Below are 18,718 nucleotides of genomic sequence, written 5' to 3'. Positions count from 1 at the left end.
AAGGAAATGGGCAGGAAAGGATCAGAAACAGAATTTTTATTTTTATTTTTAAAAAATCCCATTGAATTGGGAAGAGGCACACGGGCGCGCATATATACTGGGAAAAGGGGAAAAAGACCTCACCGATTTCCCTCTCTCTGGAGTTCCTTTTTTTTTTTTTTTTCTTTAAGAAAAAAAAAATCTGTTGGCTCCAGTTATTTCTCCAGAAGAAACACACATGTCTCCCAAGAATATGTACAAGGATAGATCTCTTTTTACATTTCTCAGCAATAAAGGTATTCAATTCCCTGTCCATTAAACAATACATGCCTACAAGAAATGCAGACATCTGGGTGGAATTGCTCAGCAGCGCATCTCTCCATTATCAGCTCTGCTGCCTTTCTGCCTCTCAGCAATGAATGTGCCACCCTTGGCATCTCTCTTCCAAAGTCCTTCGCTAGACGTCCATGTGTAAATGGGCACAAGCTATCAGGTTGCCCCACACCCCAAGCTCCATCTCATCCACCTGCTGCCAAGTCCGCTTCCCGAGACTTGGAGGCTTGCTTCCCTTACCTCTCTCTGACACACAGACACACTCTCCTTGATCATTTCTCCAAGTTGCACCCTTTGAAATCCCCAAGCTACGAATATACCGCACTCCAGTTGTTAACTTCGTTCGGGAAAGATGTTATTTTTTCCCCTTTACTTCCCCTGCCTCTGCTTTCAGATTTAGTGCAAAGAGAAAAGTTACTCTATCGAAAACAAGAGCTAAGGGCTTAGTGACCGGGGCGGTAATAAACACTGGGGCACCCTACAGCCTCTCACCTGCTCCGGCTCCCAAGGTTTCATTGTGGATTTCCAAGGCAAAAAGAGAAGAAAACTGAGAAGCTGGCAAATGCCGCAGAATTGACTGTTTTGACCCGATTTTCACAATATGCACTGTATTAAAAATGAATGGATGACTTGATCATTTGGAACTATTTCAAGGACCTTGGCGAGCCAAGTTTTGTGTTAATTCTTTAGGTTTGTGCTTCTAAGAATTAGGATGTATACAAGCACATGTATGTACGTGTGTCTATATACATGTCTAACATGTAACATCTATATCTCTATCTAGATGGGGATACACACGTGTATATCTACATATTTCCAGGCTACGTTGATGGAGTGACCCGGTGCAATAGGTCGTGGTCTCTTTTGAATTAGTAGTTCAAAGAAAGGGATGGAGGTTGGGGGGGGGGGGAGGAGAGGAAGCTTGTCCCCTCCCTCTTTTGCCCCAGGGATAGAACCTCCCCGGATTCAAGCGGCCAATTTGGTTTGATTTCAGTGGTTTGGAGAGTCTCCCTGGATTAGGGGAGGCTCTCCTAGGAAAACTGTTCTCTGCCTTCTAAGGGGCCAGCTGATCAGTGTTTCTTTCTGCCCCAGCGTCAGAGACTGTAATCAGTGGGAATCTCCCTCACCCTAAACAACTGAAGAACAAGGAAAACACTCCCATGGGACATCCTCCCTCTCCCCCCGCCCCAAACCCGGGAAGCACAAGCTAGGATAGCGGGGAGCTCCCCCAGTCCATCTTCCTCCCTTCTCCCTGCCAGCTCCGCCTCTTTTCCCCAAGGGTTCTGTCTGCAGTGGCCCCTCTCTCGGGAGTTCGGTTATTTCGAGGCAGCTTTCTCCAGAAAACTCCTTTTTCTTGAAGCAACTTTCCGAGGGAGACACTGTGCTGCCCGTTCAGTCCCTCAGTGTGTATTTGTGACTGTCGCTCGGAATTCCACTCCACATATCGCCCTGCAGCCTGTAAATAGTTGCATCTGGGCGCGCCGGGTGGACGCGGACACCCGCCCACCCCAGTGTGTCCTGCACAACCCCGGGGGCAGGACGGACGCACGGCGGACGGCCCTTCCCAGCCCAAAGCGGGAGAAACAGTTACCTCTTTGCTTTTCATTGGTCCGACTGGGGAAAGTACCTTTGATAAAGTCTTCTCCAGGCTATGGAGTTTGGGGGAAAGCTCTTTATCAGGAAGTGGATTGACAAGATAGAAACAAAATGAGAGCGAAACGCATTCTCTAAGCCTCCGTACCTTCCACCCAGGAGCCCAGGCTCTCTGCCTGAGTTTCCAGATCTGTGTCTAAGCATCCTCATGCAAGCACACACTTCCCCAACTTTATCGAACACACACACACACACACACACACACACACACACACACACACACACACACACACACACACACACCTGTTTTCTTTATGCGTAAATACACAGACACAGCTCCAGATCTATACGATCTGGCAAGTTGGGAGCGAATTCCTTGTTGATTTTCGGCGTGCGAGCCCAGTATAAATAACTGTAGGACAGAGGCAGCAAGTTAACATTTTTTCAGCGCTCAGACTAGCTGCACCCCGATGGGAAAGGGGAACTGTTCGATTTGTTCGGATGTTACTTCTCCATTCTGGAGGCGAAGGGGGCAGGCGGATCGCAAGTGCCTCGCCTGATTGGATTTCTCTGTCTGTCTCCTATGCTTCTCTACCCCATCTTCTGCCATTTCCAGAAGCGGGAGAAAGGTGTCGAAGGACTTGACCCCTAAATCAGCTGCCTGCGGCTGGACCTAGCTCTGGGAAGAGTGCTGCCCCTTCCTCTTGCTTTGCAGCTTAACCCTTTAGACTCCTCGCAGCAAAGGGCAAGAGCAGTGGTGTCTCTGACCCCAGCCGTGCAAGCAGCCCCCCTCCACGCCCCGGCTCCTTGGATCACTTTAAGAGCCCACAAAAGGACAAGAATGGGAGAGCGAGGAGCGGGTGACATCGGACGGGAGAGCTCCCAGAGCCAGAGGAATAACAGGGAGTTGCCGAAATGAGGGATGTTTGGTTTGTGTTAACTACCCAGACAGATGCACTTCGGCATGTTTGCATTTATGGAATCCATATGTTGTCTTGGGGAAAAAGAACAGCCACAAATACACACATACACACATACGCACAAACAGGAGATTTAGGATAACAATGCAAATTCAAAAGGGGACAAGGTATTGTTCCACATGTAGCCATTCTGAGATCTGGCTCTGTATGTCTATCTGGTTGGAAAGCAAAGGGACTTTCCACCCCTTCCTGCTTCCACATGTGTGTGTGTTTTTCCTGCCCCCTGCGGAAGAAAGCTCAGGGCCCAAGAGATAGGGTCTTTCTTCCCTTCGACCTCCCCCTTCCTTCTCTTTCCCCCTTTTCAGACTGACCCATGGCATCTTCAGCCTTTGGACCCAATGATCTCCTTTCTCCCTATTGCAGTCCATACCCTGAAGATTACAGGGGAGCAGATTATTATTCAGTAGCAGCCATTATTCGAATCTTCATTATTAAACCAAACATTTCTATTTTATACTTTCAAGGAATGGAAGCTACAAACACATCTATAAATACAAATAGTCACACATGGACGGTACATGTAACCAGGTACCATACCTTTATTTATACATACCTTGTACGGGTAGAATGTTTGCATATATGTATACACACATACAGTTTACATTCCTATCTAAAGACATACATATGTATATTTATATATTTTTTGGCGTATATCTCTTTTCATGCTTGTCTATACGTTCATTTGAGAAATAGTTGAAAATATACAAATGAATGTAATATTTAACATACATACCACATTTTCTACATTCTGTGAACATTTTAAAAACTGATTTGCCTAAAATACCCTTCCTACTTGCCAGATAAATGCAAGATTGAAATTCTGAATTCCTTGTTTTTTTTATTTTTAAAAATAAATTAATCTTTACACACGCTGTATAATCACCTAAGCAGTATTCAATCCTATAAGCTTGGTACCTCTCCTCCATATAACAAATTCACTCTGTAAAATTAGCATAAGTATTTACCAGATTAAGCTGGCATTTTCCTATATTGCAACATGACATACATTTATGTCCAGATTTCTCAAACTAACCAACGCAGACATTAGCTCTCTCTGGTTCCTTTTGTATAAGAAAACAAAATACAAGTTCAGTCCTAGTTAGCATTGCTTTCTTGGTAGATATTATTTACATTTTAAATCGAAAATAAATAAAAGCTATTTAAGAGATGTTCAAGCTCTAAAAACAGAAATTTAATTCTGCTACATCCTTAAAAAAAAAAAAAAGCCTAGCAGATTTATGCAGCTTCCTGAAGACAGATAAATATGAAACAAAAATATTTGTAATATACATATTCCTGAGGTTCTGAACAGTTTTCCTTACCTGCTGTATTACGAAAAAATTCAGACACACCAGGCTCCCTTCATTCAGCTACATTTACACTGACCTGCACTTTGGGCTGAAAGAAAAAAACGATTAGCTGTTGCAAATGAAAATTTTAAATAATAATCAGAAACCCGGTAAACTAAAGGTAAAATATACAATGGTTACAATAAAGATAAATATTTATTTAATCAAAGTGGAGGTTGTGTTTGGACTGGAGGAATGTTTCATCCTTCCCTTAAAAAAAAAAAAAAAAAAAAAAGCCAAGAAAAGAAAAAAGGCAGAGGCTTGGCAGCCTCCTGGAGATCCCCATTGTCCAGGGCTATAGAGAGTCCCAGAATGGCATTAACCTCACAAAAGGCACATTGTACAGGGGACAAAAAAAGCCCCTTCTTCTACAATAACTTTTAGCTTTTTTATTTTTAGAAAATGACAAAGGTTTTGCAAGCAATGACTGGTGAAACCTGTGGCAAGACAGGCTGGACTTGGCTTTATTGATCAGCTGTCCCGCATGGAAAAGCAGCTAGGAAAGTTTGAATGGCAACTCAGATTTGGCTCAGAGAGGAAACCCTCAATTTCTCTAAATGTATTTTTCCCAAAATAAATACAGCGTTATTCCCAGAATGAGTTCAGAGGAGCTAGATAAGGTAACCCTAAAAACTCCTAAACCTTCTTCCCCCAACCCCCACTCCCTGGATTTTAATGAGAGGCTTCATGCTCTTAAGATCACTAGGAAATCTCATAAAATTAAGCATCAGATTCTAATCAAACAGGTTTCACCATTTCCATTATAAAACTCCCAATTCATTATAAAATAAGTTAGCAATAAAATTAAACTATGGCAGAAAAAAATACCAAGAAAAAGTTAGTTGTAAAGCTTTCTTTTCCTAACCAATGTTACATGGTTTACTAATAAAGCCTTTAGTAGAACAAATTTTGTTTTTATGTTTGTTTGCAGTACACTTAAAGTGCAAATTGCATTTTATTTTATTCCAGACATTGTAATCTCAATGTTATTAATTCATATTTAGAACTTACATAAATACATACTTGTCATCAAAAATCTATTGCAGCAGCAGTGACGCTGAAACTAGGGAGAGAGAGAGAGAGAGAGAGAGAGAGAGAGAGAGAGAGAGAGAGAGAGAGAGAGAGAGAGAGGAGTTTCTTGTTCTCCGTTTGTTTGCTTGCTTTTTTGGAGGTACTGTACACCAGCCTAAGTGATGGCTTTGATGTGCTGGGAGCAGGTACAGTAGCAGTATCCCTGGCTGCTGCCTTTGATTTCAGAGATCTCCTTTGGGCTCTGTTGGGATGTGCAGCTCCTAGTCTTTATCTGAAATCTATCCCTTCATTTCAAGCCCTTTGGCTTCCAGACTGCTCCAAACTCTTGGAGGTAGCTGTAAGACTTTTTTTTTTTTTTTTTTTTTTTTTTTTTTGGTGGAGTGGGGTGGGATGAAGGGGAGGGCAAAGAGATTAGAGGAGAGGGATGTTATGCCCCCCCCTTTCTACACTACAGATCTTTCCTCACTACTTAAATACATTGGCTTTTCTTTCTTAAAAATTTAGTCTAAAATCATTTTTCACTGCCTTCACTACATCCCTGCTTTTGATGGCAAAATAGCCCTGTGCTCTGAAAACATCTGCTTTCCAGGCTTTACACTCGAAAATTGATTTTACTTTTCTCCTAAGTCCAGAAAGGTTAAAAAAAAAAAAAAAAGTTGTGTTTGTTTCCAGCTGCAACTTTTCCTCTTCTTCTCCCCCTTTTTCTACTTCCTCCCTCTTTACTCACCCCCTTTGCCCACTAACTCCATTTAGTTCTTATTCACTTCTCTCTTTTTATTTCTTCTAATCATCACTAATCCCCTTCCTCTCTTTCCAAAGAATTGGAGATTTCATCTTATTTTTGAAGGCAAGCTTAACATCTTTTTTGTTGTTGTTGTTTGTTTGTTTAATCTACGGAATATGTTAAAAATTACTCCATAAAAAAAAAAAAAAAGACATTCTCTTCTGAGGGTGGGGTGGGGGGGCGAAATTTTCCTCACACTTTTCTTAAGAGAAAATCTCGGAGATTTGCAATTTAAAGTGTCTCCATCTATGTCTCTGATACGTCTCTATGCTTTCATTTAAACCTAGGCATTTAACTGTCCCCCCCTCCATTTTTTCTCCCCCCTCTTACTCTTGTCTTCTGTTACTTTTTTCCTATTTAATTTAAACACCCGCAGCTGCATTTCGGGGCAGGGGGTGAAGAAAAGGAAAGAAAAAGAAAAAAAAGGAAAGAGGGAAAAAAAGAAAGAAAAGGGGAAAAGAAAGAAAAAAAAAAAAACAAAAAAAATCTTGTTATAAAAAAATCCCAGGCTGGCTCCATTGTTGCTTCTGTGCATCTCAGTCCTCTGTGTGTGTGTGTGTGTCTGTGTGTGTGTGTGTCTGTGTGTGTGTGTGTTTTTAATACATGCATAAACTTTTGGTGCCTCTCTCCCTCTTCCTGGTCTCTTCTCCCATCCTCTCTTCCTGCTCTCCTTGCCCTGCTCATCACTTTCCCCTGGTTTTTTTTTTTTTTTTTTCCCTTCCTCCCCTCTGCCTCCCTCCACCTCCCCCTTTTCTTTTTTGCTGAATCTTATTGATCCAGAAGGTGGCTAATTAGCCCTTCCCGTCGTGCCTGGGTAATGAAGCACATGCGCACTGAATTAATCACAGCCATTTTTTGCAGGAAACTAATTAGCAGAATAAAGATCCAAAGACTTTTTTTTCTTTTCACTCATCAGCTCCCACTTCCAGCGCGTCCCCTCCGACCGCTGCAGCCACCGCCGCCACCGCCGCCACCGCCGCCGCCGCCTCCTCCTCCCGGCAGCCGCCGCCGCCGCCGCCGCCGCCTGCTTTGCATCCCAATTACCGCCTAGAGCCGCCGCCGCTCCTCGTCGGCGGCCCCTGCCCGCTCGGGGGGCTGCCAACTCCCCACCGACCATGCTGCTCGGCGGCAGCGGCGGCGGCGGCTCGGGCTCCCAGGCTGAGGCTGCCTCCCGCCCCGGGCTCCGCCGAGCGCGCTCCCCCGCCGCCGCCGCCGCCGCCGCCGCCTCTGCCTCGTCCGCCTCCGCCGCCGCCGCCCCCCGCCAGCCGCTGCCGCTGCCGCTGCTGCCTTGATGGGATCTGCAGCCCGAGCGCCTCTGGTCGGGATTCCGAGCGCCCCCAGCTCCCGCCGCCGCCGCCGCCCGCGCTGCAGCCGCCGCCGCCGCCGCCGGACAACCAGCCGCGTAAGTGCCAACTTTTCCCGTGTCCTCGTGCCGGAGCCCCGGCCGCCCGCCCGCCAGCTCCCGCGAGCTCCCGTGAGCTCCCGCTCCGCCGCTGCTGCCGCCGCCGCCGCCGCTGCTCGTCCCGCGCCCGCTCCGCTCCGCTCGGCACCCGCCCCCCGCGCCCGCCCCGCTCCCGCGCCCGCCCCGCGCTCCTCCCCGGCCCGGCTCGCCGGGCGCTCCTCGCTCGGGCTGCCGCCGGGGCCGGGCTGCGGTTGGGCCGGCCGGCCGCCCCGCTCCGCCTGCTCCCCTCCGCTCTGCTCTCTCCCTCTGCCGTCTTCCCCCCACCCCCCACCCAACCCGCCCTGCAAACTTTCTCTTTCTCTTCTTCTTCCTCCTTCTGCCGCTCCCGCTCCCTCCCCTCCCCCCTGCGACCCCCGGGCCGCCCCGGGCCGAGCGGAGCCCGCGCAGCGGAGCCCAGCCCGAGTCGAGCCCGAGCCGAGGCGGCCGCTGTGGACGTAGCCGGCCCCACGGCGCCTCGGCCGGGCTCGGGCTCGGGCTCGGGCTCGGGGGCCCGCAGGGAGGGCACGGCCGGCGGGGCAGGGCCGGCCGGGGCTGGGCTGGGCAGGGCGCTCCGGACACGGGCCGGCCCGCCGGGCGCCCAGACAAAGGCCCCGGCGGCCGGCAGGGGAGTCCGGGGCCCCCGCCCCCTCCCCCCAGGGCCCCGGGACGAGCTCGGGGGACGCTGTGCCCGGCCGCTCCCCTCCCTCCCCCCACGCGCGGGGGCTGACTCGCGAGGACGGGACCGCCCCGGAGCCGCGAGCCGGGAGCTCCGGAGCCGAGCGGAGCCGGGAGCAGCGGCGCAGCGAGCAGCGGCCCTGGGCACGGCCGGTCGGACTTCTCTACCTGCAGCTGCAGCCGCTGCTGCCGCCGCTCGTGCTCCCGCTGCCGCCGCCGCAGCCGCTGCTGCTCCTGCTGCTCCCGCTGCTGCTGCTGCTGCTCTCTATGCGCTGCCCCGTGGGCAGGCAGGGCTCCCAGCCCCCAGAGGGGGGCCCTTCCCTGGACACCGGGGGCTCCGGGGGCTGCGCTCTCCGGCCAGGGGCAGACACTCCCTCCTACGCCAGGGCTCGCCGAGCTGATAGACATCGGAGGAGCCCTCTTGTTTCCCTCTCCTGCGAATAGGAGATTGTTCCTGTTCTTTCTACTTTCTCCCCTCTGCTCTTTACCTGTATTATATGCTTTGAACGCAAGATTCTATTCCGTGATTTTTAGACTCTGCATTTTAATGTGTCCTCTTTTGCATACTATATTTGAGGGCAGCTATAAATGTATAATGTTTACAGGTGTATTTAAATTGTGTATTGACACCTTACTGCTACGTCTTATACGTAGATGTTATTCTATGGAGATACTGGATTTTAAAAATATTTTTAAAATCTCTGTCTACAAAATGAAATCTGATGCCTCTGGTCTGAGTTGTGTAAAGTGGTGTAATTCCACCTATTGTAGAAATTGCTTTAAAAGAGCTTTATAAGGGTTTTCAAGACCACAAAAAGTCTTGACGCTGCTCCCCCCTCCCCCTTTAAGTTAGGGCAAATAGGACAATTTTTATTGGTCTCGATTATTGGGACTTGGTCTGAGTAATATGTGAAGGAAAGAGTGGGATTGTTTTTTCTTTGCAGTTTTAGAGACTTTTAAAAAGGGTCTTTAACAAGACAGAACATTTTAAGAAAGTGACACAAAATAAGGCGCTTATAGCTGTGGTGCCAATTCGACAAATCTTAATTCACTTTGGAAAATTGTAAGTCTCAAACCTTTTGAGTAGAAAGATTTTGAGGTTTATTGCAGTTTTTTTTTTTTAAGTCTTTCATTTTCCCCCCCTCCCTTCATCTTTTTGAGAAGTGGCCAGTAGCAGGCTAACTTGTTTTCTGAGCATCTTAAAAACAGAGCCTTGCAGATGGAAAAGGGGAAAAGATTGATCAGAATCTGCATAATCAATAGGGCAATGTGCTGAAATCGTGTACCTACATTTACTGTAAATTTCTACAATATCTGCAGGGTGGGTGCTCAAGTGGCTGCTTCTCTCTCCCCAGTGTGGATTTAATTGCAATATAGAAACTCTAGCATTTACTGCCCAACCCTTGGAACTGTTAGAGAGGAAGTAGACTATATTGTCTCATTTTTAAAATTACTTTATTTTACTGTTAGGTTAACTCTGTATGTGAGTTAGTATATTAGTGTCTGTAGGTTTTTTAGGTATTTAACATCAAAACGCCCCAGAACTTTATAGACAAGAAGAGGACAGTGTGGGGAGGGTCATTTATCGAAAAGAGAGTTGCTTGTATGTTCAATTAATTACACTTTATGGGCCTTCCTATAAGGTAAGGCTAGATTTTTTTTTTGGCCGATGTGAGGAACTAACTTAGAGATGGTATAGGAGAGAGGTTAATACACAAGAGACTAAAAAGCCTTATAACGAAGAAGATAGTCTCCCACTCTCCCCTCCTTTCTTGCTAGGCTCCCCCCCCCCCAACCCAGTGTGTGTGTGTATGTGTTATGATGCAGACATTGCTGTAGTCAGTCCTGAGATCTTGGTGGATAGGTGATTTCCTATTCGGAGATGGATTTTGAAATAGAGTAGCAAATGGAGTAGCAGCTATATTTCGTTAAAAGTGTGCACTCCGTCAGTTTTGAAAGGATTTCAGTTTTTGGGGGATGGGTGAGGTGTGGATTAAAAAAAAAAATTCTTCTGTAGGCAGGCCAGTAACCCTTCCTTCTGTGTCTGTGTCCCTCCCTTACCAGATTCTCTCCACCCCCAGTTTTAGATTTTAATTACTTAATACTAAAATGCACAGTGCTTATCTAAATATTTGCAAATGCTCTTTCCTATTGATTCCTCTGAATAAACTGTTCTGCCCTACTTCAGACAGTAGACAATTCATGAACTTTTTAAACATATAAAATCCACTGAGTAATATTCTTGTGTGCATTTGTGTTTATATGTGTGCATAGAGAGTTACAGTTTTTTTTTTTTTTTTGGGGGGGGGGTGATTGTGAAGAGAATCTTCATTATCTGTGACTTCTCCTTCCTAGGGCCAGAAAAGGGTATTTCTTTAGTGCTATGATTAAAGCAGCTCTTATGGATATGTGTGTGTATGTCCACACATGCACGGCGTGTATATATGTAGTGTGTCTGTATGCATATGCAATTCTATTTCTTCCTCTCACCCTTGTTTAATATGGAGCAGTTTTTCTGGGACTTGGTGACTCCCTCCTTAGGGTCACATTGAGTTCGAATCTGGCTGAACATACAGGAATCCTGCAATGGGGAAATAAAAGAATAGAGAATGGGGTCAAGTCAGCTGCTTAGAGGCCAAAACCCCTACAGCTGCTTTCATTTTATTTTTTTGTGTTTATTTTTGGCTCCCCCAGCCATGTTACAAATTGCAGCCTCCCCTCTCAGGTGTTTGCTGTGTAGTTTAAAGCACCCGTACCCTGGCACCCACAATTTTCTCCTAACATCACCCCTCACACACACACACACACACACACACACACACACACACACACACACAATACAATATCCAAAACAACAGAGGAGGAGGGGGTGAAAACCCCCTACTGAGTTCAGGCAAATAAGGCTGGGTCTCCATATCCTATTACAAAGCAGCTTTGAATATGCAAGACATCACACAAGACCAGTTATTCCAGTTACAACAAACTATTAAAAAAAAGAAAAGAAAAGGCATGTTTAGATGGTAATTTGTTAGTACAAGAAAAAGGATACCCCATAAAGCTGCCTTTTTCCTCTGCTCCTCTTAGACTTCACCAACCCTTTTCAGATTGGGCCAGCATATTTTTTAAAATGAAAATCTTTGGACTTTGCAAGATCGCTGCAAGCAACACATTTTCTGTATTTTTTTCCTTTATCTTGGAAGAGAGTTGGCAGGGATTCTGTGGTTTGCAGTTACACAATGTGTTATCATGTTTTTAATCACTAAATCATTGCAGTGGTTATAGATTTACAGTCTTGGGGTATTACAGAGAAGAGCAACGGCGGCTATATCTCTCTCTCTCTCTATATATACTTTTAAATTACACCAATGTAAACTGAGTGCAGCAGCTGTGAATATGGTCAACAGATTTCATTTTCCCCTTTGTATGTTCCAGCTCTCTCTCCCCTGGATAATTTGTCTTTCTTTTGACTGCTTAAAGTAAAGAAAGTTAATTTCATATATTTTTTTTTCCCCTTTCCAGCCAGCTTCATTCCAAACCTAATGCTCTCTTCCCCCTCTCTTCCCACCCCCACCCGTTAGAGTGTGTATGGTTTGGGGGGGGGGAGATTGAGACACTAAATTGGTCGACTCTAACCCCAGTTGAACTTCAAACTGTTGAAATAGAATTTGGAATCAAATACTGTAACAATCCCACACTCACTTAAAAAAAAAAAATCAGTTTCTCTCTGGTTTACAGACTGACCTCATGTACTGGGATTCAGCAGTGATTTGCAAATAAGAAGGGGGGGCAGCGTCGGGGAGAGAAGGGGACAGATTTGGGGTCCTTGCCGGCAGCAACCCAGTGCGCTCTGTCCACTAGACCACTTTTCAGCTTCTGTTTTTCATATTATTATGTAACAGAATCCTTGGCAGCATTAAAAATTCAGTATTACAAGCTGATTGTAATGCTGCCTCATTAGGGAGCGCTGTCTGGTCCGGTATTAAGTGAAACCCAGAGCATGGCTTTTAGGTTATAAACACCAATAAATATTAAGTATCAGCAAAGGGGAGAAATGTCAGCTGAGCTTTTGGCCTCTCTCTAGGTCCCTTCCCCCTCCCCCCCAACTGTCATCTGTTTTCTTGTTGTGATTCTGATGTGTCGACTTTTCAATGACATTTTAGGAAGGCTGTTTATAGAGTTATCTTGTATACACAAAGGGTTAGGAGTTTGTTTTGTTTTGATCTGTCTTAAACAGGTCCTTTGCTGCGCTGATGTCATTTCCGTTCATATTTGAGTTGCTTATGGTGCCTCATCACTTATTCCTCCTGACCCCTACCCCCACTTTGGTTTTCAGCCGGAGCCCGTGGCCCCTTGGGGGAGGGGAGAGTTAAGTCCGAGGTTCACAGACTCGGGGGTCCCGCGCCTATTCTTCCTCCCCGTAGGAAGGGGGCTCCCCGTCTTAGGATCCGCTGAAACCCTCAGACAGCAACTTTCCGTGGCCTGGCCATGGAACTGCATTGGCAGGCAGTGATTCATCTAAGGTTTTTTTTTCTTCTTCTTCTTCTTCTTCTCTCCTCCCTCCCCCCACTACCCTCTATCATCTTTTTTTTTTTTTTTTTTTTTTTTTTGTGGTGCCTCTAATATTTCCCCTGTTGTCCATCTCTCCCCCCCCCCCCAACTTCTAATGACCACTTCGATTCACTTGCAAATCTGAAGCTGGCATTAGTGGACTGCATGCTGTGAAAAGAAGAAAATATTTCAAGGCAGCCCCCTCCCCCCCCCCTCCTATTCCTGGGCTGCATCTCCACTTGAACATTTTTCTAAATGTTTTTCCTATCCTTGGGTCAATTGACTCTCCCTCGTAGCTATAGAGCCAATTCTGATGTTACTAAAAATGACTGCAAAATGCCCAGCCTGCCCCCCCACCACACTCACACACAGAGTCACCCTCCTCTTGTTCTCATGTAATTTGCAACTGGAAACCAAAACAGAAAATTCAGTGAGAAAACAAGGGTCAAAGAAAAAGTGGATTTGGAGGCCTGGAGGTTTTAGCTTAAAAGGGGGACTTTTTTTCCCCCTTCTTCTCGGGGATCAGCTCGTAATAAGGAGAAAGGGAATAGCAATAATTAGGAAGTTCACTTAGCTAGCTTCTCCCCAACCAAGACGGGGTGAAAAATGAAGCAGCGTTGACACTTAGCTTGATGTGAAAACCCAGAGTGACCTCTCCCCCCCCTTCCGTGCCACTGGCCTTTTGTTCCTGGAGAACTGAGCTAAGGTGCTTTTTTGCTCAGACCAAAGGCATCTCGAAAGAAGTCCCCCCCGTGTGCTCATCCCCTTTGGATGGCCTTCTCATAGTTATTGTCAAGGCAGACTCTCCCAAACAATTGCTTCAGGGAGACACAAAAGCAAAAACATTTGTCCTGGCCTTTTTTTTTTTTTTTTTTTTTTAACCCCTTTGTTTTTAGAGGGGGTTTTCAAGCCATTCTTTAAATTTCACAGTTCCTGTTTGTCTACAAAGAGACGAGCAAAACTGCACTGAAACATTTACCGGAGGCCTGGCTCACAACAGAAATCGAAATCCCAAATTATTGACTTTAAATTTTAGCTCGGTGCTTTCAAGTCTGCTCTTGGAAAAAGTGAAACATACATGCGTATTGAAAAAAGGTAGCAATGGGCTGGTCTGGTTTGGGAGGGAGTGGGGCTGGGGAGGGGTGGAGGAGGAGGAGGAGATGTACCTTTTTGTATCATCTCTTTCCCACTCCCCCCAATCCTGGTCTTGGCTGTTTGGCAGCAAAGAATTACTAGGCAACAAGAGCTTAAATCAAATTCCTGATTTTACTGTTCATATGAATCGTGCTTCTGGTATTTAATTATGAATGTGTTAACCCATGTTTCATGTAAGGCAGGATGGTTGGTACACATTAGAAAAGAGGTAAAATTTCTGATCTCGTGTTTTGATTTTTAAATAGGATATATTTAAAGAGTTAATAACTCCCTCCCACTTTTGTGCTGCATTTCCCCTTTACACTCCCTGCAAGCTTCCTTCTCTCCACCTAGTCAGTGGCTTGCATCAGGCCAAGTGTAAATAGATGTCAGGCAGGGGGAGATGGGCTATGAACAAAGCAAAAGCCCAAGTCGGATTCCCCTTTCCCCAAACTACTCCTGCCATAAAGAAGTGCCCGGTGGGATGCTGCGTTGAAGAGTCTTAATGCTTTGTCGGTATAAATTCCTAATTTGAAGGTTTTGTAGCATAAATGTAAAAATGCCCCAATGGGTAAAAAATTAGGGCTCTGAAATCTGGCCTGAATAATTTTGTTTGCCCTCTGCCATCTCAAAAAAAAAATCATTTAATATACATAATGCATGTATACATGCATGCACATGGATGTACACACATGTATATATAGTATGTATATATGTGTGTGTGTGTGCTTTTTTTTTCACTTCTTAAATCTTTTAAGACCAATTTCTTTGTACTTTCCTAATTCTTGGGCCCCATTATTCAAAAAAAAAATTGTTCTGAAAACACTTCAAGATCGAATAACCTCTTCTTCTTTCTGGGGGTCTTGTCTTTGTTTTGAAGATAGGTTGAGGGGGGTCAGTGTGGGTAAATAAACCAGATGACAGTGTTCCTTTATAGTGAATTATGGTTTTCAACACCTAAAATCATCTACAATTTGGATGGGGGGGGAAAATTAACCCATGGAATTAACATGGCCACAATAGATGGAGACATTGAAGTTTGTTGTGTCAGGGGAATGTGAATCAAAACATCTGTATGTGGGCCTTGGCACACCAGCCCCTAATGGTTCTGAAGGAGCTGTTGTGGTCTGCTGTGTGGAAAATCTGCCTTCTGTAGAATGCCTAAAGGGACTCCGGGATGTAGACCATACCAGGTCCCTAAATATAACTGCCTGGGCATAATGGGGTGAGTTAAGGGCAAGGAGTGAATCTGAGCATTAAGGGTTCGGGGGATAGGCTGCTTTTTTTTTTCTTTTTTTTTTTTGCCTGTTTCTGACTTTATTACAATCCCCGTGCTATTTAAGCACTTGTTTAAAATCAGTGTGCACGTATAATTCGAGGAAAGAGAGGATTTGCAAGAATAAATATGTAGAAACCCAGTTGTATTGAAAATACAAGGTTCACATGTCAGAAAGCAGACAACTGTGTCGTTTAGAAATCACCCTCGCCTTTGTTAAAGGGAAAGCCTATGGAGAGGTGTACATGTGTGCCCGTGTGTGTATGTGTGTGTCTGGATGTATACACTCACACGGCACATGCATATGTATGTGGAGGGAGGCAGGTCTGGTGTTACAGTTGGGATCAGTGTAATTTAACAACCACCTAAGCTTCTGAGGCCTTCCTTTGGGTTGGGGAATTAAAAGCGGGGAGGAGTGGGGAAGGTTGAGAAGAAAGGGGGGGGAGATGGGGAAAGCTCCCTTATTTATTTTTAAATATTTATATTCCTGGCTTTTGTCTATTATGAGTTCCAGATGAGGCCAGACTAGCTCTAGAGAGCCAGGGAAGGAGGACTTGTCTTTTCCAGCTGAAAATTTTTGTCAGTTTTAGGAGAGTTTGTGGGAGAATGTCAGTCTGTCAGGGCTGGATGGGCTGCGCGCTCCTCGGAGCACCTGGTCTCAGGAGAGCCGAATGTGGACGGAGCCAGGGAGGGGGCATTTCACCGAAAGTGGTCATTCTTCACGGGAGGGCCGGAGGTTCGAGTCACCTCCAGGTGGGCGCCATCGGGACAGATGGAGCACCACTGCTGGGACAGTGGCCATGGCAGGGAGGACCTGTTTGATTTCTGCACAGGGCCTCGGTGGTCCCCAGCGAGGGGACCCCTCCCCTCGGCCTCTTGGGGCCCTGCTCCCACCACCCCCTGGGGGCCGCCTCCAGAGCACCCTATGGAGCCTCCTGGGCTGCTCTTTGGCTGTCTTCGTTTATTTTATTTGAGATTTTTAGCTATTGCTCCGTCTCCCTCCTGGCATCATATTGCAAGGATACCTCTTATTAATAAAAAGTGGAAGCCAAGCAGCAAAATTAGATTTGCCTGAGAGTCCAAACATTTTCTTTTTGTCTCTAATTAATGTGACAGCTTGTGTGTTCCTTGTAGGTAGAGTGCAGACCTGGAGTCCTCACTTTATTTTCCTGAAGGGACTTCTGTGCCTCGTATTAGCTCTGAAGTGGGCTCGGTATTTCAGTCCCACTGCTATTTTTATCTTCCTCATCATCACCATGTAGGATTCATAGTCACTTTTACAATTGAATTATTTAATGATTTTCTTTAAGGTTTTCCTAACCCGTTAAGGATCACAGTGTGGTTAGCTAGCATTGTAATGTAAAAACTCCTCTTATATCTGACCTGAAGTCAGTGTTTCCAGAAGCCAGAGAACTTTAAATAAAAATAATACTCTGGTTTCAAAAATCATTCACCACCTTTATTTTTTATTTTTTTTTTCCCTTCTGCCCTCTCTGTTTTCCCTCTTCCCAGGTTATCTCGCATTGGAATGGAGAGCCTGGGCTGGCTGTCTTCTGGCTTTCCTAGGGCCTTGTTCTCTAGGAGCGGCCTTGCTTCCTAAGGTATTAGCTTAGCCTTTCAATCTTTTTTTGTTAGACAATCCAGGCATTTCCTTGATTACTAGCCTCCTGCCAATAGGCTAGGTCCCTGGATGCTTTGAAAACCCCAGATTTCCTGTGAATAGGGCAAAATAGTCTTTGTAAATGCGACATTGCTCCCTCTCACCCAAGAAGAGAATATTCCTCTCTCCATACAGTTCTTTGCTTTGTTTATTTCTGCGATGCAAATGGTTTCCTGATACATTTTTTTTTTTTTTTTACTCAAAGGAGACTATAATTCAAGATGGTGGAGGGATCGTATTGAAGGAAAAAGCAGGTACCTCTTTCAGGGGAAAATGAGTGACTTTGTGGACCTCCTGCAGGGATGCCCCTGTTCCTTCCCCTCCCCCCGAGATCTTTTTTTCTGGCTTTTTGATATTTATACAAGGATGATAAAGGTTAAATTTCGGATATGTAAAGTTGACTAGTAATGCTATGCTAATCATGAGTCGGTGAGCAGGAGCATTCGATTTGACTCTGCTGGGAGAATCTCTCTGTGAAATATATATGTGGGGCGGGGGGTGGACATATAGGAATATAGAGACAAACACACATATATGTATATGCATTTCACCCATGCTGTGGCTGTTACCAGTGCTGCTGAGGAAAGGGCAGGCCCAGCGCAGCCTCCTGCTCCATTTCTGCCTTGCAGTGATAGAAACTTGAGCGTTGGGACCCGGAGAAGGGGATGTTTTTATAAGTTTCTGCAGCTGAAAAACAGAAGTGTTCTGTAAAGCAGTTAATAGGATGGGTGTGTGTTTAAAAGAAATTCCTGTCCACATTGGCTAACGCACCCATGCAAGTAGTTTGGCTCTGACGTGGCCGGGCCTGGGAGACTAATGGATAAGATTCTGAAGGGACAGGCTCTTTAAAAAAAAAGAAAGAAAGAAAGAGAGAAAGAAAGAAAGGAAAAAGGAAAAGAAAAGAAGGCCGGCTCTGCTTTCTTGAAGACTCCAGCAGATCCTAGCCGGGCCTCTGGGGCTTCTGGCGAAGGGGGGTCAGCGCCCTCCAGGGGAGCCCCGCTTTTGTTCTCCTTTGACCTTTCCACAATGGGTGCAGAAGGCAGCCGGGGAAGAGCCGGCTAACGGCCGGCCGTGGCACGGCCTGGCACCCCCGGCGGCGGCCTGCTTTGTCCGGCCGCGGAAGGCCCGCGAGAGCTCCTGCCCGCCGGAGCCGGCGTCCTCACGCTCGCGATGAGCAGCCCCTGACTGTGCCAGACAGAACTGTAGATGTCAGGCTTTGCACAGAGAGGAGGCGAGCCAGGCAGAGGCAAGCAGCGGGGCTGTGAGTTTCAAATTAACCTTCCGCTTTGTTGATGTGTAATGTGGATTTCCAGCCCCCTCCCCTTCCCCCCAGCTAGTGCAGTGTACACTGGCAAATTGTGAGAGTTGGGCTTCATTTACATAAAGCTATTACAGGAATCTGGTCAGCAGGCAGGCTGCATTCAGGCCCCTGGCCTCCCGGGGGGAGGGGAGTGCACGCCTGGTGCCGGCTGATGGGTAAAGCCCAGCAGCTCCCTCCAGGGACTGTGCCTTCCTGAGCAGGGTGGGAGGGATGGGGCAGCGCAGGGATGGCTGCCCGGCCCCCCACCCCTCAGCATGAAAGCCCTGCCCCCCGGCCCCCAGCCCAGGGCAGGCGCTGGGGGCCCAGGGGAAGGGGAGAGAGAGGATGCCTCCTGGGGCTGGCAAGGGGGGGGGGGGGCTTAGTGACGAGATTTCCCAGGCTGGCCAGAGGGCAGTCAATGGATCTGTCATCCGTGGCATCTCCTCCTTCCTGAGGTGTGTGCAGGCCTTGGGCTCCAGGTGAGTTAACCCTTCCCCTCATGGAAGCTTTTTCTTTGGACCCCCAGACTTAGTTCAGCGAGCTGCAGGCAGGTGCTCCCTTCCCCTTGGTAGGGTGGGGAAGAGCAGGATGTCTTGAGAGGCTCCACTAGATCCCAGTTGGACACACCTGGGGT

This window comes from Antechinus flavipes, chromosome 2 (genome assembly GCF_016432865.1).
Source record: "Antechinus flavipes isolate AdamAnt ecotype Samford, QLD, Australia chromosome 2, AdamAnt_v2, whole genome shotgun sequence".
Taxonomy (NCBI): Eukaryota; Metazoa; Chordata; class Mammalia; order Dasyuromorphia; family Dasyuridae; genus Antechinus; species Antechinus flavipes.
Note: the sequence above shows the minus strand (reverse complement) of the source record.